The sequence below is a fragment of the Oryctolagus cuniculus genome, chromosome 6, assembly GCF_964237555.1.
Source record: "Oryctolagus cuniculus chromosome 6, mOryCun1.1, whole genome shotgun sequence".
Classification (NCBI taxonomy): Eukaryota; Metazoa; Chordata; class Mammalia; order Lagomorpha; family Leporidae; genus Oryctolagus; species Oryctolagus cuniculus.
This window is the reverse complement of record NC_091437.1, coordinates 78,016,352-78,029,799: the sequence shown is the minus strand read 5'-3', so window position 1 is coordinate 78,029,799 and position 13,448 is coordinate 78,016,352. Positions and strand designations below refer to the sequence as shown.

The 13,448-nt window shown below is 38.1% G+C and overlaps 1 pseudogene; it reads left to right on the top strand.

Moving 5' to 3' along the window:
- Positions 1–1,274: 1,274 nt before the first annotated feature.
- Positions 1,275–2,594, top strand: LOC100353909 (zinc finger CCHC-type and RNA-binding motif-containing protein 1-like; annotated as a pseudogene).
- Positions 2,595–13,448: the final 10,854 nt, after the last annotated feature.

Sequence of the window (13,448 nt, the reverse complement as noted above, 5' to 3'; positions counted from 1 at the left end):
TAAACTTGAAATAACAATTAATATCCAAATTTACACATTTGTATTAATAAAAATAAAATATCCTTAAAATTAGTAAATCAAATTGAACACATGAGCCTCAGAGAAAGGAATGCTGTTGAAGAGTTTTAAATATTTTATAAATAATACAAGGTGACTTCTGTTAGGAATTAATGAGTGGTTGCAGTAGTTGACATAAACACTCTAAAAATGGCACTTCTGACACAAAACACAGTGTAGAACAACTGCCTTTCTCTGCTAAATGAATGTTTTCCTTAGAGTTTCCATGAGCATGGGCTCTTAGCATACATGACTGTGGTAGTGCCTGGACTTATGGTTTTCCTGTAACTTTCAGGTATACATTAGATGCACTATTTTGAGATGCACAGACCCAAACATGTTGTGAGCATGGAGTAGAGATTGTGGTGCAGAGACAGCAAGACATTAAATAGCGTGACTTCCATTCCCATCTAGAAACAGAACTTCTGCTATTTTCCTTCTAGTCCCAGACAAAGCTGCACCTGATTCCAACTGAGGCACACTTCAATTAGAGTGAAAACTAAAGAGTGTTTATGTAGATGAGGTAAAATAAGGAGGAGTACAACAATGAATACTAACTAGATATTTGTTTTAGCAATGTTTCTTTTATTTATACACTGCAGGTATTTTTCCATAGCCTGTTTCCACGTTGGAGTTCTGCTCTGCTGCACACAACGTGGCAGGGTGGCCTTTTGGAGGCCAGCCGTACTTCTATTATGTCTACCACCCCCAACTCGCCCTGAACTTTATTCTCCATCTAAAAATACATCTCCAGGTGGGTGATCGGGTTAGCAGTTGAGCCACGCATTAAGATGCCCACATCTCATATCACAGTGCCTGGGTTCAAACTGTTGCTCAGTTCCTGTTTCCAGCTTCCTGCTAATACACTCCCTGGGGATCAGTTAGTTATGGTTCAAGTAGTCATGTCCCTGCCACCCATGTGGGAGATACCGATTGGATTCTCAGCTCATGACTTGGGCTTCACCCAGGCCTTTCTGAGATGGGCATTTGGGGAATGAATTAACTCTATCTCTCTGTGCCACAAATAAATAAATACGTAATAGATTTGAAAACAAAAATATGATGTGAGGAGGCATGCCTGCAGCTGCTGGGGTCTGTTTCTTGGCTCATGCTCCTGCCCCGCATCCGTGATGCCTGGATAGAGGCGAGGGTGCAGTAGGAGTTGGAGGTGAACCAGCTGGGCTGAGATCTCCCATGCAGTCACCCCATCTGAAGAAATGAGTAGGTGATTGGCCCCAAGTAAAAGCACATTGTGTGTCTCCAAGTTGCTATTTTCCAGGACAAGCAATGGCCTATACAGGATATTTTTCAAGTATAGAAAGTTGTGAAGGTTACTATAATGAAAGATAAAGATACCAAGGAAGGGCAGGTGCCATGGCTCAATAGGCTATCCTCTGCCTGTGGCGTGGGCACACCGGGTTCTAGTCCCGGTTAGGGCACCGGATTCTGTCCCGGTTGCCCCTCTTCCAGGCCAGGTCTCTGCTGTGGCCCGGGAGTGCAGTGGAGGATGGCCCAAGTGCTTGGGCCCTGCACCCCATGGGAGACCAGGGGAAGCACCTGGCTCCTGGCTTCGGATCAGTGCTGTGCGCCAGCCACAGCGCGCTGGCTGTGGCGGCCATTGGAGGGTGAACCAATGGCAAAGGAAGACCTTTCTCTCTCTGTCTCTCTCTCTCACTGTCCACTCTGCCTATCAAAAAAAAAGATACCAAGGAAGAGTAAAGGGGTTGCATTCATTTTGTCTTTGGATAAAGACTCTGCACGGGGGGCTGGCGCTGTTGCACAGCTGGTTAAAGTCCTGGCCTAAGGAACCAGCATCCCATATGGGTGCCAGTTCTAGTCCAGGCTCCTCTCTGCTATGGCTCGGGATACAAATAGAAGATAGCCCAAGTCTTTGGGCCCCTGCACCCATGTGGGAGACCCAGAACAAGCACCTGGCTCATGGCTTCAGATCAGCCCAGCTCTGGCTGTTGCAACCATCTGGGGAGTGAACCTGTAGATGAAAGACCTCTCTCTCTGTCTCTACCTCTCTCTGTAACTCTGTCTTTCAAATAAATAAAATAACTATTTATTAAAAAAAGACACTGCACAAAACTGCACCAAGGCAATAAACAACAACGTTATTTGGTGGAGTGATAAAAGCAAGCATTGCTATTGACAACGGAAGAGCAGCTGAATTCATCAAAAGACGAAGTTACTTTGATAAATCTAAGTGCTTGCAATGTGGGGAAGGTGGACACTTAAGTTGTGTCTGTCCTAAAAATATGCCTGGAGAAGGTGAACCTCCAAAGAAGAAAGAAAAAAAAAAGAAAGTTCCTGAATCAGAAGAAGACATTGAGGATGCAGAAGAAAGTGAAGATGAAGGGGACACTGCTATGGACACCTTCCACCAGACCATAGCCTTCCAGAAAACCAAAATTGATGAAGAACAAAGAAAATGGAAACTCAGTTCAGGGGGTCTCTCAACATCAGATGACTCAAGATGGCCGAGGACAAAGACAATCACATATTTCCATGATGAGGAAGAGCTCAGTGACTGAAATTAAATTTACTGTGTAAATATCCTTAAAATATAAAAGTCTTGGAGCACAAAGTTCAGCTGAGGACTTAGGTTACTTTTAGAGCTTGAGCCTAAAAATATTTAATACCAAACAGTTTTTACTAAAAAATAGTTTATAGAATACTATACAGTAGTCAGCTCTCTGCCAGGCCTTAGCAGAGAGCTGGATTGGAAGTGGAGCAGCCAGGACTTGAATTGTTGCACATATGGGATGCTGGCACTGTAGGTGGTGGCTTTACCCGCTATGCCACAGCACCAACCCCTCCCGTATGTTTTGATATGATATATTTTCACTTAATTCAAGAAAGTTTTTTATTTTTGTTTCAATCTCTTCAATGGCACATTGGTTGTTCAGTAACATGTTTAATTTCCACGTATTTGTAAATGTTCTGTTGTTCTTGTTGATTTATTGTTTTATTCTTTTGTGATCTGATAAGATACATAGTCTGATTTCAATCTCCTTAAATATACTGAGTTTTCATTTGCAGCCTAATATATAATCTGTCCTATTGAATGTTCCATGTGCTGGTGAGAAAATGTGCTTTCTGTTCTATAAATGTTGAGTGAAATGTTCTATAAAAAAAAAAAAAACAAAAAGAATACTATACAGTAGTCAAAAACAATGAAACCTGGTCATTTGCAACAAAATGAAGGAATCTGGAACACATCATGCTGAGTGAATTAAGCCAGTCCCAAAGGGACAAATATCATATGTTCTCCCTGATCAGTGACAACTAACCAACCACAAAAAAGGAAACCTGTTGAAGTAAAAGGGACACTAGGAGAAACAGTGACTTGATCAGCCCTTGTCCTGACTGTTGAAGTACAATTTAATACTTTATCCCTTTTAGTATTTTTTTTGTTTGTTTTGTTCTACTTAATACTATTGGTTGAAAACTATAATCAATACACATTTATTCTTAGGTGTTGAAATTTAACTGAAAAGTGATCCCTGTTAAATATAAGAGTGGGAATAAGAGAGGGACGAGATGTACAATTTAGGACATGCTCAATAGGACTTGCCCCAAATGGTGGAGTTAGAAATGTGCCAGGGGATTCCAATTCAATCCCTTCAAGATTGCATGTACCAATGCCATCTCACTAGTCCAAGTGATCAGTTTCAATTCACAATTGATCACACTGATAGGTCTAAGAGTCAAAGGGATCACACAAACAAGACTAGTGTCTGGGAATACTAACTGATAGAATAAAAAAGGGAGAGAACGATCCAACATGGGAAGTAGGATACACAGCAGACTCACAGAATGGCAGATGTCCTCAACAGCACTCTGGCCTCAGAATCAGCCCTGAAGGCACTCAGATCTGGCTGAAGAGTCCATGAGAGTATTTTAGGCATGGAAAGCCAAGAGACTCTGGCCAAAAAAAAAAAAAAAAAAACCCTAAATGAAAGGTCTCTGCGAGTGAGATCCCAGTAGAAAGAACCGGCCATCAAAAAAGGAGGTACCTTTCTCTGAAGGGAGGAGAGAACTTCCCACTTTGACTATGACCTTGTCTAAATAAGATTGAAGTTGACGAACTCAAAAGGCTTCCATAGCCTTGGCAACTCATGACAAGAGCCTAGCAAGACTATTGATGCCATAAACAAGAGTGTCAAATTGTCAAGTCAACAACAGGAGTCACTGTGCACTTACTCCCCATGTAGGATCTCTGTCCTTAATGTGTTGTTCAATGTGAATTAATGCTATAACTAGTACTCAAACAGTGTTTTACACTTTATGTTCTGTGTGGGTGCAAACTGATGAAATTTTACTTAATATATACTAAATTGATCTTCTGTATATAAAGAGAATTGAAAATGAAGCTTGATGTGAATGGAATGGGAGAGGGAGCGGGAAATTGGAGGGGTGCGGGTGGGAGGGAAGTTATGGGGGGGAAAAAGCCATTGTAATCCATAAACTGTACTTTGGAAAATTATATTTACTAAATAAAAGTTTAAAAAATAGTTTATAGGAAATTTAAAAATAAATAGAAAGTGTTATGTGTCTATCTTGTGTTATCACGGTACAGTTTGAGCATCCTAAACACTGAAATCCTAAACACTGCAAAATTTGAAACGTTTTCAGTGCCGACAATGTCTCAAGTAGGACGTCATGACAATGTTGTTACAAATCCTGTATAACATTACCTTCAAGCTATGTACATAAAGTTTATATAAAACCTAAATGAAGTTCAGAGACTTGGTTCCCATCCCTGTGATATCTCAATATGGTTATGCAACTAATCCCAAATCCAGAAAAACTTGGAAAAATACTTCTTTCTGGTCCTAAGTATTTCAGATAAGAGATACACAACCCGTGCTAAAAATCAGAACTTGCTAGTAATAATCTTGAAAAGAGCTAATTTTAATACAAATAAGAAAGTATTATAATAATACTGTTGTCACATTAGAAAAAGCTATTAAAGTGATTTATTTGAGATGTTCATTACAAAACTTTATTCATGTCTGATTGTTTTGCATGGCTTTTGAAATTTAATATTCAAAACAAACACTTCATAAAACCTTAATAAACTTTTAAAAACAATTTTGTCTTTAAAAAACACAAAAAATGTATCCTAGTTTTTATTTAAGTCATATTTTTATATTATTTCTCTGTACACAAGCATTTGTTCTGAGGACTTTTTTTTAAGTGAAGGTTATTTCCATTTAAATCAATTCTCAGATGAAAATCATTTGATTATTGGAAAAACCTCTTCAGATTGTGTCATTCAAATATTAGTTCATGTAAGTCATTATGTTAAGTGAAATAAGCCAAAGACAAATATCATGGGATCCCATTCACACATGGAATCTAAAAAATATAGTTGATTTCACAGAAGTTAAAAGTGTGATTGTGGTTACCACAGCCTAGGGAGGGAAGGGAAAGGTTGATTGACAAGTACTGCTTTAAAGCTAGATGAGAATAAGAAGTTCTGGGTTCTGTTGCACAGTAGGGTAATGATTTTGTTAATCTACTATATATTTCTCTATAAAAACTGGAGGATAAGATTTTTGGATATTTTTACTATAAAAGATGTTAACTGCTGAAAAGGACAAATATATTTACCCTAACTGAACATTACACATTGTATACATACAATGAAACGTTACATAATACTCCATAAATATGTACATTTTAATGTCTGTTAAATTTATTTTTAAAAATATTAGTGAAGATCAACAAGGATACAGTAGATTTAAATGACACTATAGCCCAAATGGATCTAACAGATATATACAGAACTTTCAATCCTACAGCTAATGATTTTACATTCTTCTCAGCAGTACATGGAACCTTCTCTAGGACTGACCACATACTAGGCCCCGGTCCTGGTCCATCTCCAGGCTAGTCCTGGCCATTGGAGGCATTTTCAGGGTGAAACATTATTTGGGAACCAGCTTGCACATGCTACCTCTTTCTCTTTCTCTTCCTCTTCTTCCTCTTCCTCTTTCTTTCTCTTTCTCTCCTTTTATCTCTCAAAAATAAACACAAATTTCAGAAATAGGATAAAGTCTTTTGAATAAAGATCCTTTCCCTGTTCTGACATGTTCAGTTCTGTTTTTCTTCTGATTTTTCCCCCTTTGTTTTTCACTGAGAAGTTTCTATTGACATATCTTCAGGCTTACTGATTCCTTTCCTGGGTGTGTCATGTCTACTGATGAGCTCAACAAAGGCATTCTTCATTCTTACACAGTGTTTTTGATTTTTCATATCTCCTTTGGATTCTTTCTCAGAGCTTCTCCCTCTGTGTTTCATTACCCACATTTTGTTCGTTTGTTTTAAAGTTTTATTTATTTATTTATTTGAAAGGCAGAATTACAGAGAGGCAGAGAGAGAGACAGAGAGGTCTTCCATCTGCTGTTTCACTCTCCAGATGGCCGCATGGCTGGAGCTGCATTGATCCAAAGCCAGGAGCTAGGAGGTTCTGCCAGGTCTCCTATGCAGATACAGAGGCCCAAGGCCTTGGGCCATCTTCTACTGCTTTCTCGGGCCATAACAGAGAGCTGGATTGGCAGTAGAGTAGCAGGGACTCGAATGGGCACCCACATGGGATGCCAGCACTGCAGGCAGCAATTTACCTGCTATGTCACAGTGCAGGTCCCTACCTTCTTGTTTTTGCATATGGTCCACTTTTGCCATTAAAACTGTTGGCATGTTTTTCATAGTTATTTTAAGTGCCTACTCTGATAATTCCTGAATCACTACCATATCTAAATCTAGCTCTGATGTTTGGTTTGCTTCTTTGGTTTTTTAAGCATGCCTTGTGGTATTTTGTTGAAATTCAAACTTAATTTATTAAATAAAGGGGACTGAAGGTAAACATGCCTTTAACATGAAGTTTCATATTTAGCTAAGGGTAAGCTGTGTTTATTGTTTACTATAGCCATAGGTGTCAGAAGCTAACGTTTCCTCCAGTCCCCTTGTTGTTTTATGTTTTTCTAAAGACTCCTCTGAAATAGTCTGAGCCTTGCAGTCTTAACTGTAATCTTCTGCTCTGATGAAGGAGCAGAAGCCTTTCTGCATGGCAGTAAGCTGTGGGAAGATGAACTGATCTTATACACCTAGGATTAAGCCTCAGTCTTTTACTGGGTCTGTGTCCTTGGACTGTGACCTTCACAAAAGCTCTTCAGGCTTTGGTTTCACCTCCTTGGATAGGCTAGGAAGACCAGAGGAGGGTTAGATTTGGTTTTTCCCTAATCCTTTGTTGGTTGGACCCTGGTAACAGTTTCCCATGCAGAATTTCCTTTATTAACAAGGGTAGAGGGCTCTGGGTGTATTTAAAAATCGTTACTTTCTCCTCTCCCTGCTCTGATCTTCAAACTCAAGAATGTGTCTCCCTCCAGTTCCCAGGCTGAGCCCTGGGAGTGGTGTTGTCACTGTTTTCCTTGTTCTTGCCCACACTCAGCCTCCAGGAATTAGTCCTCACCCTTTCAGTGTCACCACCAGCTGGATTTCTATTCCCAGGAAGCCCTTGTCTGTGTTCTCTTCACTCCAGTTTTCGGGCCAATGGTTTTTCCTGTCACCTTAAGTTCCTGATGATTTAAGAAAAATCATTCATTTTCAGGCTTTTCAGCTTTTTCCTTGTTGTGAGGAGAAAAGTTTACATGTCACACTGCAAACTGGAAGTCTCTAGAAACAAAATGGAGTTGTGTTATGCTGCTCACTCAGTACACTAAATATTTGGAGAGAGAGAAAATGGATCTTAGAAAACCATACTTTACTTGTGTATAGCTTTTACCTGGGAATGATACTATATGAGCTTTGGATGTTGATGGATTGGCAGTTCAAAAAAAGAATGTGACATTTGAGTGTAAGCTCAATGTGAAGATCTGTTAAGGTTTTTCTGCCTTCTGATGTTTTAATTTTTTGCTCCAAACTTTGAGAAAATGAGTGAACATTGAAGTCAAGGACACTAAGCAACCCAAATAGGCAACTTCATGGAGAAACGCAATCAATCTATGAGTCATCTTGAGTGTGGCCAACTTCCTCTCAAGGAATAAACAAATTGTGAGAAATTAGGAACTATCAAACTCAGGAAGCCAGGATATTCATAACATATCAAATTGTGTTTTCTGAGCAATGAAAATGGCCTGTCAGCCTCACGAGGTGCTGTTTCAGTTGCCATGAAATTGGAATCCTCTGTGTCACAAAAGGAAAATGTGGTGCCATCTCTACAGAGTGTGTCATTTAAAATTGATTCTGAGTTTTGGCTAAAGGTCAACAGCACTCTGTGCAGTTCAAGAAAGTGAAAGAAAAAGATTTTTTTATGATGGACAAATGATGTTTTGTTTCTTGCATCAGAAATATGTGGGGTGCTGTTTGTGCCAAGGGCCACATAACCCTGAGAAATAGTTACCTTACCTCGTGGTTTGACATCAGTTGGTGTGAAAGATCTGAACAACATATTAACTCTTCTTTTGGGTTGAATTCAGTTTTTTATATTGTAGGCATTTGGTAGCAGAAGTCAAATAAAATATTTCCTGGACTATGATTGCCTCTATATTGAACTATTCCTTTAGAAAAGTTGTTTCCCAAAGGATATACTACGTATAAGCAGTGAAAAGCACAACACTTGCTGAGTTTCATTTTATATATGGTTTGAGTAGAGTATTTGCCTTAGGGTAATACTATATAAACTCTGGATGTTAATTCGCTGAGTCATGGACAACAATAACTGCCATTGATTAAATGCTTTTCTGGCTGGTGATTGTACTTAGCACTTCTCATATATGAACTTTGTAAACTCTCTACATAAGTCTGCAAGACGGGCATTGCCATTGTTACCATTTTACTGCACATGAAAGTGAGGTTTCCAAAGGGGAGACAAACTGTGCTAGCTCACGTATGTGAAAGTGAAATGTCAATCTAAGCCTCTGCAGCCTGGCACTAAACTTCAGTGAAGAGAAATCTGTATTCTTTTTTTTCTCTCTGAAACTTTTATAGTTTATTATGGAAATATGAGTAAAAGAAAATCCATTCCATCCTATTGTAAAAAAAATCTTTTATGCCTTTTCCTTTGTATGCTCTTTCAGTGTTTAATAAAATATATAATTTGGTATTATGATTCTATCAAATTTTATATAATAAAGATTTTCCATCCATTATCCAAACCTTATAAGAAGAACTTAATGCATTGCATGTGATACGTTTTGTTTTGTAATTTAATTGATCTTGTTGACATTTGTACACATGGATTATTTTACATTTTGTAATATTGCCTAGAAAAGTTATTTATTTTTCCCACTGCACATTTTTATTTTCTTCTTTTTTTAAATCTTTTATTTAATGAATGCAAATTTCATAGGTACAAATTTAGAAATATAGTGGTTCTTCCCCCCCATACCCGCCCTCTCTCCCACACTCCCGTCCCACCTCCTTCTCCCTCTCGCATCCCATTCTTCATTAAGATTCATTTTTAATTAACTTTATATGCAGAAGACCAACTCTATACTAAGAAAAGATTTCAACAGTTTGCACCCCCCCACACACAACGTATAAAGTACTGTTTGAGAACAAGTTTTTCAGTTAATTTTCATAGTATAACTCATTAAGGACAGAGGTCCTAAATGGGGAGTAAGTACACAATGATTTCTGTTGTTGATTTAACAATTAATACTCTTATTTATGAAGTCAGTGATCACCCAAGGCTCTTGTCATGAGCTGCCAAGGCTATAGAAGCCTTTTGTGACCAGAAACTCCGTCAGTGTTTAGACAAGTCCATAGTCACAGTGGAAGTTATCTCCTGCCTTCAGAGAAAAGTATATCCTTCTTTGAGGTCCCTTCTTTCCAAGAAGTCTATATTCTTTGAGACTTTGATCACTGAGGGTAACCCCAGATCTAAAATCTGATGATTACCGTCTGCGAAGGCAGTGGTGGTCACTGCTGTGGTTTGGCTGAATTGGAAACTTAATCGCCAAAGCAACAGTGTAGAAAGCTTGGACATGAGAGGAGTGTTTAGGTCATGAAGGCTCCACCTTTATGAATGGATTAATTCAATTATGAAAGCTTTCTCTCTCTGCCTCAGCCCCTCTGTAATTCTGTGTTTCAAATAAGAAAATACATCTTCTTTAAAAATTAACAGATCTTCATGGATTTATTTTCATATTTAGTGACCTGATTAAGCATAATAACCATGAAAACAGAGTGTCCATGGCTGAATTTCTTTTCATTCTGCAATGAATTGGTGTTTCTGTGTCCCTTATTCTCTTTTCACATGGACATGGCAGCCTCAATAATTTTTTTCTTTTTAAAGATTTATTTGTTTATTTGAAAGTCAGCATTGGAGAGAGAGAGAGAGAGAGATAGAGAGAGAGAGAGAGAATCTTCTCTCCACCTATTCACTCCCCAAATGGCTGCTACAGCCAGAGCTAGGCTGGGCTGAAGCCAGGAACCTGGAGCTTCATTAGAATCTCCCATGTGGATACAGGGCCCCAAGTACTTGGGCCATCTTCTGCTTTCCCAGGTGCATCAGCAGAGAGATAGATTGGAAGTGGAGCAGCTGCAACTCTAACTAGCACCCATACGGGATGCTGGTGTCGTAAATGGTGGCTTAAACCACTGCACCACAACACCAGCCCCCTCAATAGTTTTCTAAATGCACCTCAAGGCTGTATGACATCCAGCAATTAGGAACCTGGTGAGTAATAGAAATGCTGGAGACACCAAGTCTACCTACAAATTTGTCCACTTCTTACATCTGCATAGTGGAGGCTTGCAGACTGCATTTTAGGCCTATATTTCTTTGGGACATGGTGAATCCTTCCAAATTCTGTTCAGCAAAATAGCAGAGACTCTCTTTCTGGTCTTTCTCTGACATTTTATTTGCTGTAGGCACTTGTGTCATCATCATAAGTTCAGTAAATCAACACAAGTGGTTGTTTAAAGATTGATCGGAGGAGAGACTTCCTTTTCTGCTATTCTCACTGCTGTTGAAACATAACCAGATTAAAGTTTAGGAACAAAGAGCCTTCTTCCCTATTTTGATTCAAATTCCTGAACACCAGAGGAAGCAAAAATGCCTGTGTGCTCTCTTCAACAGATGAGGACACCCCTATCTATTTGATTATTTAGACTAACACTGAGCAGTAGTATATATCTGCAAAGGTCAGCAATACTATAATCACAGCCCCTCCTTACCTCCTGCCTCCCTCTGCTTTCCTCAACATGAATAGAAAGCTTGCCAATTGGCAACAATGGTCAGGCTGACATGCAACAGATTTGGCTGACCAGCTTTCTCATTAATTATGAAGAAAAGTCTGCTTCTGAGAATTTGTATTTTGAAAGATGATCACATGTCATTGGGTTATGTCACATGCTTAAAAGAGAAATGAGCAATTATTTATCAAGGATCAAGTTAATGCATACTCAAGAGCCATGACTTTGGAGTCAGACTACCTGAGTTTGAATCTCAGAGTTGCCAATGAGTTGTCTGCTTTTGGATTGCATCCTAATATGTTAAATAAGAACACTAATAGTACCTATCATGCAGAATTATGTACAAGTTAGGGTGACAGGAGTTACCATAATAGATAAAAATACAAATTTCTATCAATTACCCAGAATAAGTATCTTTCTAGGTTACAACAAATTCAAAACAGGTATCTCTGATCAGCAAACATCATTTCTATGTCAGGGATTCATCATGTTTGGCTCCAACTTCAGCATATAGAAGTCAACGTTATAATGTCTCCATCCCATTTCAGATGGAAAAGGTCTTTATGAGAAACTCCTGATAATGATACACTTTGCTTCCAGTTTCACTCCCTTGGTCAGACTCAATCATGTGATCACATCTAGGTACATGATTGGTTAGGAAATAGCCATGTAAACAGGAAGAAAAGGAATGGGTATGTGGGCAACTAGCCTAGTGGGAAGGTAGCCTCTCTCAATTACAAGATTATGTAAAATAAATGAGTTAGCACGTGTAAAGTATTCAGAACTATACTCAGTAAAAAATTTTAAACAAATTTTTAGTGAACACCTGCAATATCTACCATCTAGATTCTGCATTCACATTTTATAAAATTTGCTTTATAATATTCCTATATATTCATCCTGGCCTCCATCCATCAAACCACCTCACTTATCCAAAATTGTTCCAGAATAGTTGGGTGCTAAATGCTTCTATATATATATATATATATATATATATATATATATATATGATCACTTGAATTTCCATATTTGTTTATGGTTGTTTCTTTGAGGAAAATATTACATAAATCCAAACTCAAGCCTTAACTACGGAAATTAATGAGTTTTGACAAATGCATTTTACCTTAATAGGTTCCCTCTTGGCCTTTCTCAACCACCAACATCCTCCTTCCCCCTTCTCCCTGAGGCAAACTTGTTTTTTTCCCACCTTAAATTACTTTTGCCTGTTTTAGAACTTAATATATTTCGTATAACACAGTTTGTAGTTTTTTGTCTAAGGCTTCTTTCATGTAGCATAATGTCTTATGAATTTACTCATGGTGTTTATGTATCAGTATTTCATTCATTTATATTAGTGATTAGTATTCCATTACATGAGTATATCAGAGGATTTGTCCCTTAATGAATACATAGGATATTATTCATAACGTGTCATAAGTACTCTTGTATAAGTCCTTTTATGGACATGTCATCATTCATTTTGAGTGACTACCTAGAAGTGAAATGATTGGCCACAAGGCAGGTATATATTTAGTTTTATGAGAAACTACATTAAAAAATCCTTTTGAAAATACAGAAAGATACCATAAGCAAAAGAATGTGCATGGAACTAGTGATTCTTTTCACTGATTGGATATCAGGGTGCCCCCTGGGGCAGACAAATAAAGATACTGAGCTCTGACTCAAGCCAATACTGATGATTAATGTTGGAGGTCCTAATGTTTCTAACACTCCAAAAAAGTTCGCAGTATAGCTGGTACTAATAATTGTGGCTCTGGGTCTCCCTGAATTCAATTATAAGAGGAGATTTTACCTACATGAGTATCCTCAGAGAATAACATCATGCTGAATTCAAAGAATAAGGACAAAATATCTTTGTTGAACTGAAATGCTAAACATGTGGCTTAAATATTAAATATGAATATGTTTACTCTAAAATATAATGAATATTAAGTACAGAAATCTAAGCACTCAAGAAATTTCAGTTAAGTCTCTTGCATTATGCATGTAATTCACACTTGTATTGTCAGAGTTAACAAGTAACAATTAATGACAAAGATCATTTTTGTCAACTTTCCATAAACTCTGGTCAGATGCTCAGGAAAGACTTGCCTAATAAGTGAAAAATGGAGTAAAATGGATTGGTTTTTATTGCAATTAATATAGTATCAGAGAATTCA